General features: G+C 41.1%; 1 pseudogene; it reads left to right on the top strand.

The window, feature by feature from the left end:
- Positions 1-1,915: 1,915 nt before the first annotated feature.
- On the top strand, positions 1,916-3,015 carry LOC101415681 (mRNA export factor-like; annotated as a pseudogene).
- The last annotated feature ends 9,876 nt before the right edge of the window (positions 3,016-12,891 follow it).

The following is a 12,891-nucleotide window of genomic DNA, read 5'->3' as shown; positions in this document are numbered from 1 at the left end:
GTGGTTTTAAGAAGCAAATGCTTTGAGTTGAGAGGAATTTTAGTGATGAATATATTACTATTCTCCCTCTCTGAGCCAAGAGTTTGAACTGTTGGCTACTGGGAAGGAAGTCCTAGCATCTGGTTTTAGCTGTAGGCTCCTCTTAGACATGCACTCCTTTATTCCATTTATTGACCTATGTTGGGTAAATAAGTGATTTTACTTTCCTTCTTTACCAAAAAATAGGTAATTGATACTTACTTTTACATTTTGTTTGTTCAAATCAGGATCCAAATAAAGTCCAGACATGGCAAAGAATTAATATTATCTCTTAAATCCCTTATAAGCTATAAATTTTTCTCCCTCTCCCTCTTCCTATCTTGCATCAATTTATTTGTTGATGAATTTGGAAGGGTTTCTGTGGCCTGGAATTTGGTTGCTGCATGCTTGTGGTATCATTATACTGTATTTTAATCTACTGCAGTTGAGTGTCCTTATTACTCAAATTGGCTCTCCATCTTTGGTCATGGGGGTCTCCTCAGTTTGGCTCGAGTCCTTTGATACAAGCTTAGTAGTCTCAAATAACTTGTTTTCTCTCTGTACTACCAGAGGTTCTAGGCTTATTTTATTTATTTGCTTCCACAGACATGTAAGCAGTCATTTCTCCAAGGAGCCCTGTTTTCTTTTCATGGGTAGCAGAATTTAGAGAGCACATTCTGGACATTGGGATGCTCATTGCTACCAGTCGGGTATTATTTGTAGTCTTTTCAGTGGACTAGGAAATATGCACTTTTATTGTGAGAAAATACATCATGAGTTCATATTTACACTCCAATTCAAATTGAGGACTACAGTTTTTACTTAATATCATCACTTTTACATCTGTACTCCTTTCTCCCATGCCAAAATTCCCAGTTCTCAACAACACCAACATAACTACTTATTTTCATTATCTCATATACACAATCTTACAATAACAATACTATCATTACTACCAACAACATGGTTACCGAAAGCAGTTTAAGTTTTGTGTGTGTGTGGTTCCTTTTGTCCTTAGCTGTCTCCTGCTAGGGATAAAACATCAAATGACTGTTTAGTCTCATGAAATATTTCCTCTGTGTGGTTATGCCATGAACTTGGTACACATCTGTTGCATTTTAGCTTTGATTTTTAAGATATATTTACAACTTTTTATTTTGTTTTGTGGTTGTGCAAAACAGTTGCACAGTTCCAAAATCAAATTTATAAAACCAAATATATTCAGAGAAATGTAGCTTCTTTCTCTGTTCCTTCCCTCTTACCATAGAGAAGCTTTATTATTATTATTTTATGGTTTATCCATCAATATTTTTAATATAACCTATATATTTATATATATATATAGGGTTGAACCATATGATACTGTCATTTTTGTAAGCCAAAAGTGGTCAAAGGCAATTTCATTTGACTCAATCTAATAATTCACATCCCTCATTTTAAAATAAATAGTAGTCTGTGATACATACTTTTCTCTACCTTGCTTTTTTTCACTTACTATATCTTAAAGATCCCTCCATAGTATTGATAGCATTTCTTGATTTAAAGCATGCAATAATAGATGAATTACCTCCTTAATGTGATAAAGTGCATCTATCACAGCCCAAGAGCCAGCTTAATACTTAAAAGACAAATACCAGACATTTCCCTTAAAGTTAGGAAGAAGATAAGAATGTCCATTTTCACTGCTATTTTTAAAATATCATTCTAGCCCAGGGAAAGAGAAAATAAAAAGTAGTTCGTTGTATCTAAGTAATATGCTTTAAAGTCAGGAAGTGAGAGGCCTTCAGCTTGGTTCCCTTTCCCTGGCTGCATCCGCGTCAAAGCAGGGGCATAGGGTCCCCAGTCCCTCCTGCCCTCCACCACCTGCTCTCACCTCAGCTAGACTCTCAGAACCAAAATGAGTCTGTCTGGGACAATTTCGGGCTTTGGAACTGATGGGACCACCATGTTTGGCAGTTCAACCACAGACAATCACAATCCTAGGAAGGATATTGAAGAAACATCTCCAGATGATAGCATTGGTTGTCTGTCTTTCAGCCTACCAACCTTGCCTGGGAGCTTTTTAATTGCAAGATCATGGACTAATGATGTTTGCTATTGGGAAGTTCAAGAAAGTGGACGGACTTTTCCAAAAGCCCAACAGATACACATAGGTCCTGTCCTGGATGTCTGCTGGAGCGACAAGGGAAGCAAAGTATTTACAGCATCATGTGATGAAACTGCCAAAATGTGGGTCCTCAACAGTAATCAATCAATATAGATTGCAAAGCATGATGCTCCTGTCAAAACCGTTCATTAGATCAAAGCACAAAACTACAGCTGTGTGATGACTGGAAGCTGGAATAAGACTTTAAAGTTTTGGGACACACAATCATCAAATCCTATGATGGTTTTGCAACTCCACGAAAGATGTTACTGTGACTATGTAATTTATCCTATGGCAGTGGTGACGAATGCAGAAAGGGGCCTGATTGTCTACCAATTAGAGAATAAGTCTTTGAATTCAGGAGGATAGAATCTCCACTGAAACGTCAGCATCGATGTGTGATTATTTTTAAAGACAAACAGAACAAAGCCATCTGGTTTTGCCCTGGGAAGTATTGGGGGGAGAGTTGTAATTCACTACACCAATTCCCCAAATCTTGCCCAAGACAACTTTACCTTTAAGTGTCATCAATCTGATAGAACTAAACTTGAGCTCCTCAGGACATCGATGTGGTAAACAGAATTGCATTTCATCTTTTCCAAGGCACTCTGGTAACTGTGGGATCTGATGATAGATTCAGTTTTTGGGACAAAGACGCCAGAACAAAACCAAAAACTTTGGAACAGTTAGATCAACCAATATCAGCTTGCTGCTTCATCACAATGGAAACATATTTCCTTATGTGTCTAATTATGGCTGTCAAAGGGACATGAATTTTATAATCCCCAAAAGAAAAATTATGTTTTTTTCATAATGCAGCTGAAGAGCTTAAACCCAGCCATAAGAAGTAGTGACCTGAGACGTTGGGCTGACCTGAGCTGGTTTCTCTCCACTCTGCCTGCCTTTGGACAAGTTTGGGTTCCAGCTTTTGGTGGATGGTCAGCATGGTCACGGGAATAGCCTGTGGAGAAAACAACATGTATTTTCAGCATTCAGGGAGCCAGCCATCCATGCTGATGTGCTGACTGCATTCCACTGCCTGATACAAGCATTTTTCTTTAACTTTGAGCAGACTGAAATTATTATAAAGTTAGGTTCGTTTGGGTAAAACCAGGTGCTTCATTCACAATGTATGCATTAAAATATATCAGAAAACAAACAAAAAGCTATGAAAACTAGAAAAGAAATGGTAAAAAAAGTATCACCACTTATAGACAATATGATTTTATAACCAGAAAACCAAGAAATCAAAAGAAAAACTACTAGAAACAGAGAGAATATTCCATTAAGAAGCAGGAAACAAAAATAGCAACCAATTGGAAAATGTATGAAAGGAAAGACCCTATGTATAAAAACAACCAAAAAACTAAAATATTTAGGAATAATCTTAAGAAACATGCAAGATTTTAATTTTTTAAAAAATTAAAACAGCCCTGAAAGTCACAAAAGTGGAAAGATAGTTTAAGTTTTTGGTAGAAAGGCTCTCTAATATAAAGATATTGATTCTTGATCTTACTACAAATACCAATTTTTAAAAAAATGTAGATAGGATGATTGTAAAGTTCAAATGGAAAAAATATGAACATAGAATACCCAGGGTAGGGGATGGAGATGGAAAGGAAACAATGAGGAGGAACTAGCCCAACCAAATAGTAAAGGAAATTATAAAACGTCAGTAAATAAAACAATCAGAAAGTATGTCAAGAAATATCCCAATATATATGGGAATTTAGACTACCATAGAACTGGCTTCTAAAAATAGTTGTAAAAGTAAGAAATTTTCAATAAATGATGTTGGGATTAGATTAGTTACCTAAAAAAAAAAAAAAAAAGAAAGTTGGATTCATCCTATTCATCCTATACAATGTATATCAGAATAGGGATAAATGGATCATAAATTTAAATTAAAAAATTGAAATCATTCATATACTACAAGACAATCTGGGGAAATTTCTTTAACACTTTGGAGTGGTAAAAGACTTTACAATTATCCAGAGGTCATCAGAGAATAGAATGATAAATTCAACTACCTCTAAATAACAACAGAAAAAGAAAACTCTGCATTTCAAAAAACACCAAAGGACATGTTTTTAAATGGCAGACTGGAAAAAGTAATTGCAATAAGATCACAGACAAAGGTCTAGTACATCTGGAAATCAGGAAAAAGACCAACAATCTAGTAAAAAAAAATAAGTGAAGATTATGGGCAGTTTGCATAACAGGAAAAACTGAAAATATGCTCACTTTCACTCAAATTAAGAGAAATGCAAATTAAAACCAGCTTGAGATTCCATTTTCTATCTAATCAATTTGATATTATACTCTTTTGGTAAGGCTGTGGGGAAAGAGGAACTCTCATACATTGATGAAAGGAGTGGAAGTTGGTATGACTACTACAGAGGACATTTGGCAGTATCTCCCAAAATAAGAAATTGGAACCAGCAAATCCACATTTAGGAATTTATCTTATGGATACATACATACATATATATATATATACACATACATATATATATATATACACACACAGCTGTAAAATAGCAAAGTATAATATATTCATTGCATTGGTGTTTGTAATAGAAAATTTGGGGAAATAACCCAGATGTCCGTCAATAGGGGTCTAGCTAGTAAATTATGGTTTGAAGAGGATGTTGACAGGCTCTAGATTCTGATATGGAAAGATTTCCAAAATATACTAGGTGTCTCATTTGCCAGAACTGCTGTGATAAGTGCCACACACTGGTTGGCTTAAACGATAAGAATTGATTGATGTCCAGTTGGGATGCTAGAAGTCCAAAATCAAGCTGTTGCTTTCTCCCAGAGTCTGTAGTGTTCTGGTGATGGCAGTCCTCTGTCACACGACAATGCCCTTAGCCTCCTTCTGTGTCTAACTAGGTCTGATCTTCCTCACTTTATAAGGCCTACAGAAATATGGATTAAGACCCATCCTAAATCAATCTGGACACAGCTTAACAAATGACATCTTCAAAAAGTCTTATTTACAAATGGGTTCACACCCACAGGAACACATCTTTTGGAGATACATGTTTCAATCCCCAACACAAGGTGAAAACAGCAAGGTCAGAAGTGTAAGTATACTCTAAAGCCTTTTGTGTAAAAATGAGGGGGAAAATAGAATCTATAATTATATTTCCTCATCTATGCTAAGGAAATTCTGGAAGGTCATACTAGAAACTAACAGCAGTCGTTACCTGCAGCCAGTATGAGAACCATGTGGATAAGGGGTAATGGTGGGAGTAAGGCTTTGTGCTATATACATTGGCAAATTTTTTATTTATAAACTATGTAAATGCCTTCCACATTCAAAAATAAAATGAAAAGAGAAGTAAATTAGGAAGTTAAAAGAAATAGAAGCAACAGCCCAGATTGCTTCCCAGTAGTCCAGTCATCATTTGCAGGCTCCTCCAGTGGCAATCTAGGGAGTGAAAATACTAACCTCTGCAAACAACGGTCAATGGGCCATCCCATATATAAGTAACAGAAAAAAATTGAGTTGGTGAAAAATAATAACATAATTAAGAATGCAAGGAGCCTCAGGCAGGTTTTTGCAAGGGAAAATCATGAACTCATTAATTTTCACAATTGATTAGAGTGTTAATTAAATATCCTGTTTTTGAAATAAAGTTTTTTAAAAGAAATTGCCAAGAGGAGCCTGAGACATAATGTCAGCCCACCCTCTTCTGCTCACTGAACATTCTCTCTGTGAGAATCTTCTTTTTTTTTTTACTCTCTTGATTTCCTCCTGCATTCTGATAACTCTAGATAAGTCTCCAGCCCTGTTTCAGACTCATGGCGAACATTCTACAGGACATCTCTCCCCAGAAATCCCACAGGTACCTCAAACTCAACCTGTCCAAGGTAAACTGAGTACTTGTCTCCAAAACCTGTTCTGGCTTACTGTGGATGGAACTGCCACCTACTCAGTTCCTAACAAGGAACCTGAAAGAGATTACTTATTCTTCCCTCTCCCCTCTCTCCATCAAACAAACTCCTGAAGATCTTACCTCCTCAGTATTCCTTCACCACTTGGTAAGTTTTCTTCTTCCTCTTTATATTTACCACCACACCACCACCTCTGCCCCATTCTGCTTCTTTCATGCTACTGCATCAGCCTCCTACGTGCTCTTTCTTCCTCCAGCCTGGACCCCACCAATCCATCCTCCACATTGGGGTGTCAATAACCCTTCAAAAAAGCAAGTCTACTTTTGCCACCACCCCCCTCAATTTAAAACCTTTAGTGTCCCCCCATTGTGCATAGGTTCCTTAGTATGGCCTCTAGGTAAGAGTAACTATACTTCCCAGTTTCCCCCCAACAATTTCAGTTTACCCCTGTTGTCCAGCTTACTAGTGCTCTCTCTCACTCTCAAAGCATCCTGGCTTGGACATTAAATTATTTTGCCCCCCTAATCCTAGGACCTTCCACAAACAGACTCTTACCAAAGTCTCCAGGGTCATCTCTTACCACTTTATGGTCCAGTAATACCAAACTGCAGACCATCTACCTTGCATAGTTTCCCACCTTTGGGTTTTCCTCCACTTGCCTCCCTTTGAAATGTGCCATGACCTTTCATCTCCTGCACACTCCATTTGTTCACTCTTGTTTGTTTTTTCAAGACTCAGCTCGACATTGCTCTTCCATGCAGTCTTTCCTGACTGTCCTCCCCTCCTACACATACACAAACAAAGGGTTAGTTTCACTTCTCTGTTTTGTCTTTAGAGAGCTCTACACTTGAATTTAGTCGATTGCATTATGATTATCTGTTTTTGGGTCCAATGTCCATCACTAGACTATAGACTTCTTAAGGGCAGGCACTGTGTCTTATTTATCTTTACATCTCCAGAACCTGAAAAGTTCCTTGCTTTCAAGGCAGACAAGAGCAAAAGTGCAGCATCAGAAACAAGCTGGGCATGTTTGAGGAAGAGAAAGGTCTGTGTGGCTGGAGCACAGTGAGAGGGAGAGTGGAGCCCAGGATGAGGGTGGGGTGGGGAGAGCAACCAGACCTTGGAAGGGCCTCTGAGCTGCTGAAGCCCTGATCACCTGGACTACCAGTCTGTAGAGCAGCATGAACATCTGAATTTGGAGTCTGACAGACTTGAATTTGGCTCCATCACTTACTGGCTGGGTTAATTTGGACAAAATTTCTAACGCTTCTCTGAGCCTCAGTTTCCTCATCTATGAAATGGACATAATAGAATGGTGGTGAGCAGGAAAGGAAATAAAGTATGTCAGTCACTAGAGCAGCACTTGGCCTGTCAGAGTTGTTCATTAATTGAGAGATAGTATGATTTTTTTTCTCAGCAGACATGGAGGCAAGGGAGCCAAATTCCAGAAATTCTGAGTGTAGAGTCAGTATCCTCAGGGATTAGAGAATATCCTCTGTTTTGAGAAGGGCTGAGAGGTGGGGATCCTAAGGGCAATAAAGTGTGGCTGGTTCACAAAGTTCTGGAAAAGCAATCTCGTATATCAACAGCCAACATGTTTCAAGTATAGCCTCCATCTCCAGCCCTGCCTGACTGTAAACATCTTCTTCTGTCTGCTGGCAGAGTATTCCTGATCATGATCATGAGACACAATAAGAAGACAAGAAAACAGAGCTCATTTGAATATCACCGTAGGGTCACATGTCTTCTGTGTAGGGATGGATCCTTCAGCAAGCCTTTCCAGGTGCTCACTGCCCCTCACTCTAGAAAGACACTTCATCACCCAAAAGTCATCTCTGAGAGCAGGATGCTTTTCAGGCATTTCAGATATCACTCAGCTTCCAGAAGCCTCCATTTGTGGCTTTCATTAGGTCAGGCAGGAGCGATGCCAAAATATATACCAACCAGCGCAACCTGGGCCCTGACCAGTCGTGGTGGAGAAAGGACCCGAGGCCCCTGACACCCATGAAACAGCCCTTTAGTTGCTTGGTGGTAAGGAGGACCTGGAGGAGTGGTGGGGTCTTACAGAAGCATTTGGGTAGAAATTTATCAACCAGTCCACATTTTAACAGCCAGTGCAGCCTTACCAGTGTATATCTACTGCACACCAGGTGGGGACAGATGTGTGCTCATCTGCAGGAATTCAGTTTAGTGGCTTTTCTTCCTCCATTTCCCATACTCCCATGTCCTCACCATTCAGAATGGGCAAAGTGAGCCCCCAAAGCAATGCATTGTGCTTGAAAGAGCTCCAGACCGGGGGCAAGCCTTCTGGTCCTGGACCAGACTTTGTTTATTACCTGTGTAACACTGGGCAAGTTAGCATACTAACATTGTGGGGCTATTGTGAGAAGCAAATAAGATAATGCATACACAGTGCCCAGCACAAGGCCTGGAACATAGCAGGTGCTCAGTACATAGAGGCTTTTATCTTTACTCTCTCCAATAGTTCCCTGGGGCCTTCAGCTCTCCAAAGGGAAGTGGAGACGTGGAAGCTGCCCTCAGTGATTGGCATTCTGAAGGCCAATGCCATCTACCTCAAAGGCGATTGCTGAGTGGGCCATCCAGGGAAGGGCGATGGGCAGGACAGCCACCAGGAGCAGGCTGCAGCAGCCTCCCTGACTGTCCTGCCCTGGGGAGGCGTCCGCAAGGTCTGGTTTTTGCAGTCTATTTTGAAGTGGGATTTCAGGGCCCTGAGTAGGTGTGTCCGAGGCAGCCACAGGCCAAAAACAGGTGAGCTGTACTTGAGGCTCCACTGTCCCTGGGCCTAGGAGGCACGTGGGAGATCAGGGAAGGGTTGGGGAAGTTGTCGGCTGCCTTTCTCCATCCGGGTTTTCTTTCCCTCCTGCTCAGCACCATGTTTGGGCAGTTTCATAGGACTGCCATGGAAACAACCTACACAGCATTAGGGAAAGGGGAGAACAGATATAAGTGGTCTGAAGACTTGGGTTTCAATCCTGGCTCTACTGTTTTCTGCCCATGTAACCTTGGTCATTCTATTTTTCCCTCCACATTCTTTGCTTCTAGAAAGATAGGGATCTTGTGCCCTCCCTGCCCACCTCATGGAGTTTTAGTGGGCTTGGCAAATTATGAAAGGAATTTGTCCTCTGGAAATACCATGTTCTTTAATGTGATTGTGTTTGCTTAATATAACCTGAATTTTCCCGGCCCCACCAGCCAATGAGCTACTATTGGCAGCAACTCTCTAAAGTTTTGCTGCTTGCTACCCTTGTCTGCTTGTGCCATCCCTGGTGCTAGTAAAGGGCCCATTAAGAACTTCTCACACTCCCTGGGGGATTCAGCAGGTTCCCCACAAAAATCTGAATCCATAGGCACAGCTTCTGTACCTCAGTTTCCACCTCCCTAGCCCTGGTGCTGCCCCCCCCCCCCCCCCCCCCCGCTGTGGGCCTGCTGCCAATGCTCCAGCACCTTCTCAGGGCCTGGTGGTGCGCACCCTGCTCACCATGCCCCTGCATCCACTATTGGCTCTGGGGTGCCACCAGAGTCCTGCAGAGGAAGAGCTCCAGGAGTCCCTCTCTCCTGGGGAGCTCAGACAGCAGTCCCTCAGGCCTTTTCATCAATTTTCTCCCCACTTCAGGGCCTTTCGCACAAACCTCCCTTCTCCCCCAGTCAAAATCAAAAGTCCTCAGGTAAGTTAATTCACAAAAATTAACTCTTCCAGCAACTGTCTGCAAGTTAACTGGACACACCCAGATCTGTTTGGATGTCATTTTGGGGTAAAGGTGGTATGCTTGCTATAATAATATTTACTAGGGACCACCATTTTTATTACTGCAAATAGCAATATCCCCATCTGTGGTTCTTCAATTTATTGGAGTGGTCCTGGTGGTGGGCTCACCAATCCCCCTACCTCAGATGTGACTGAGGAGGCAGCCCCTCTTGGATACCTCTGAAGAGAAATAGGCCTCAGCAGATATGCTCTGGCTGAAATGAGGATGGACAAGGACATTGGGTCTGAAGGTTCACCACAAGGGGATGTGAATGGAAATGAAAGGGAATGGAATAAAAAAATCTCCAAAAAAGCACAGTTACCAGGATGGTTAGAGCAGGGCAGGCATTTTCCAAGCCACAGGTCACATCTCATTAGTGTGTCATGAAATCAGTCAAGTGGCTTGTGACCAGTGTCTGAGACGATAAAGTGGGAAAAAATAGAAATGTTAGCATGCATTACCCATCCTAAGAGTGAGTGTTGCTTCATGACATTTTTGTTTCTGTTACATTATATAGAGAGTTTGAACTATATGAAACTGTTTTTGTCCAGACAGTCAAATATTTGCAATTTCATATGGTTTGCCTTAATAGGCTATGTGCATACCTGACCATAAGGTAAAAATTTATTCCTATGGATTACAATGAGAAAAGATTTGAAAAAGACTATTGTATTTGGAGTAAAAAAATATGCATTTAGATTCTAGCAGAGTTATTTACTAGCTGTGAGCTCTTTTGACCTCATTATCTGTACGTGTACAATGGGGATGATCAGCCTTGTTGCTCCAACAGATACTGAGAGAATTGTAGAAGAGAATGCATGTGCTGGCATGTAGTATGTACTCACTAACCATCAGTCAAATCTGGGGAAAGCAGTAGAAACAAAGTGTGTTTGTCAGGACTCTTTAGTTGCAAATGATAATCCCAATTCAGACTAGCTCAAGCAAAACATGGAAGTCCAAGAGGGGGCTGGCCCTAGATGTAATTGGTTACAGGACTCAAGTGATGTCATCTGGTCTGTCTCTCCTTCCACCATTCATCTCTACTCCCCTTTTAGGATGGGGTTCTCTTACCCAAAAAGAGAAGAGGGCACTGTTGCCCACAGTTCTGGATCTATATCTCCCCATTAGTGACATCAGAGGTGCTCCCAGGGGAGGAATCAGGCTTGGATTGGTCCATGTGCTCTCCCAGAAGACTGACTCTGTGATGAAACCAATTGGTTAGCACATCCTCCCTTGTGGCCAGATAGTGGAATGCTGCAGTTGATGGCCCTGGCAGAAACATGGGGACATGGGGGAAGAGCAGGCAGTGCCCAAAGGAAGAAGTTGTTATTACTAGGAACAGGTGAAGGGAAGGAACCTTGGGCAGACCAAAGCAAGATGAGTAAGAGAATCCAAGGTGCCTGCATTTCTGATTAGAGATGTCTAAGAAGTCTAGCTACACTATACATAGAGCAGGGATGGCACAAGGTGAAGCAAGTATCCATAGGGTTATATGTTCTCACTGAATCACAGTCAAGTGGGCCTCAAGGCTGGAATGGGACTATTGAGAAATAGGAGCTATTATTCATAAGGAACATATTCACTGCCAAAAGGGAACAATAGTCAAGATTTAGGGCTATGTGGAAATGTTCAAGGGTAGCAATATGTAGAGCAAGTGGGTGAACCCAAGAGAGCAATGTCAGAAAGAGGAAATGGAGAATGCATTTCTGATACAGATCATAAAACTGGCCCAAGAGAGGATAATAAGATGGGAATTCGTACTATCCAGATCAGCTGGAAACATCCTATTTGACTAAAGCAGAGCATCCAATACATTCATAATTTGCCTTACAAACTATTTTATCTCCCAGGGAGTAAAGGAAGTGCCAAATAAACTCTTTTTTTAGACCAAATTCTGAACAACAAGGAAGCTGCAATGGTGATGTGGAGGAAAATGAACTTTGAGAGAAAAATTCCAAGTCATCTCACAGTTCATGATGACAGGGGAGGGGCTGAGCATTGTCAAAGATCCACCTGGAACCTGGAACAGGCAGAAGTCAGAGCATTTGCAAAGAATACATGTGATTTCACTGTTAAGAGGGAGACTAGAAAGAGTTGGCAAGCTCTCAAAATATACTCCTGATGGTGTAAGTGCACAAAGCTCTTATTAGGAGAAAAGATGGTGGTAAGTTAAGAAACCAGAAATGGTGGACAATTCACATAAATGACTAATTCAGTTTCTGATTACAGTGGAACTAAGTTTTTAAAAATCATTTTTATTTTCTTATAGCTCCCAGCATCTGTCTACAACTAGCAAGTGTACTGACAGTTTAAAATCTCTCTCTCTGTCTCTCTCTCTCTCTGTCTCTCTCTCTCTGTCTCTCTCTCTCTCTCTCACACACACACACACACACACACACACTCACTGGTTCTCCAACAACTAAAGTTTCCTATTTCTCTAACTTCCTTGTTCTCTCCTGTTGATGGGAAACTTGGGCAGTCACTGGTTTTATCATCATCTTAGGGTTGCCATGCAATATTTGGGTCACATTTACACTAAAAAAAATTATTTGTTAATTATCTGAAATACAAATTTAATTGGACAACTTGTTTTTCTTTTATTTGTTGTTTTTTGTTTTGTTTAGTTTTTTGGTAGATCTTGGAAACTTACCCACCCCCAACCTCAACCCCTCATTCTGAAAGGCTGAAATAATGGAGGGGACAGTTAAAAGTGGATGAGATAGGGACAGGGAACTATCTCCAGGCTCCATGGGTCCCCTGAACTCCAAAAAGGGAGCACGGTCCCTGCAGCTCCCACCTTCTGCTGCCTTCTCGTCACCCTGGCAGTTCAGCTCCCACACTCTTAGCCAGCCACAAGCTATGGAGGAGAGTCTCCTCAGTGTGATCTTTTAGCTACAACACTCCCAGTAGACTGTTGTGCTTTCTTGTGCACAAATAAATAAAGCTGTGAGGAGGCAATGCTGGTGTCTGGCTGACAGAGCAGGGAGGTTTGCTTTTATCTCTTGCTTTGGAGCATTTCTCCTCTGGGACCTCCTACTTGCAGACTCTCAGGCTTCT

This window comes from Dasypus novemcinctus, chromosome 4 (assembly GCF_030445035.2).
Source record: "Dasypus novemcinctus isolate mDasNov1 chromosome 4, mDasNov1.1.hap2, whole genome shotgun sequence".
NCBI lineage: Eukaryota > Metazoa > Chordata > Mammalia > Cingulata > Dasypodidae > Dasypus > Dasypus novemcinctus.
Note: the sequence above shows the minus strand (reverse complement) of the source record. Positions and strands in the feature narration are given on the sequence as shown.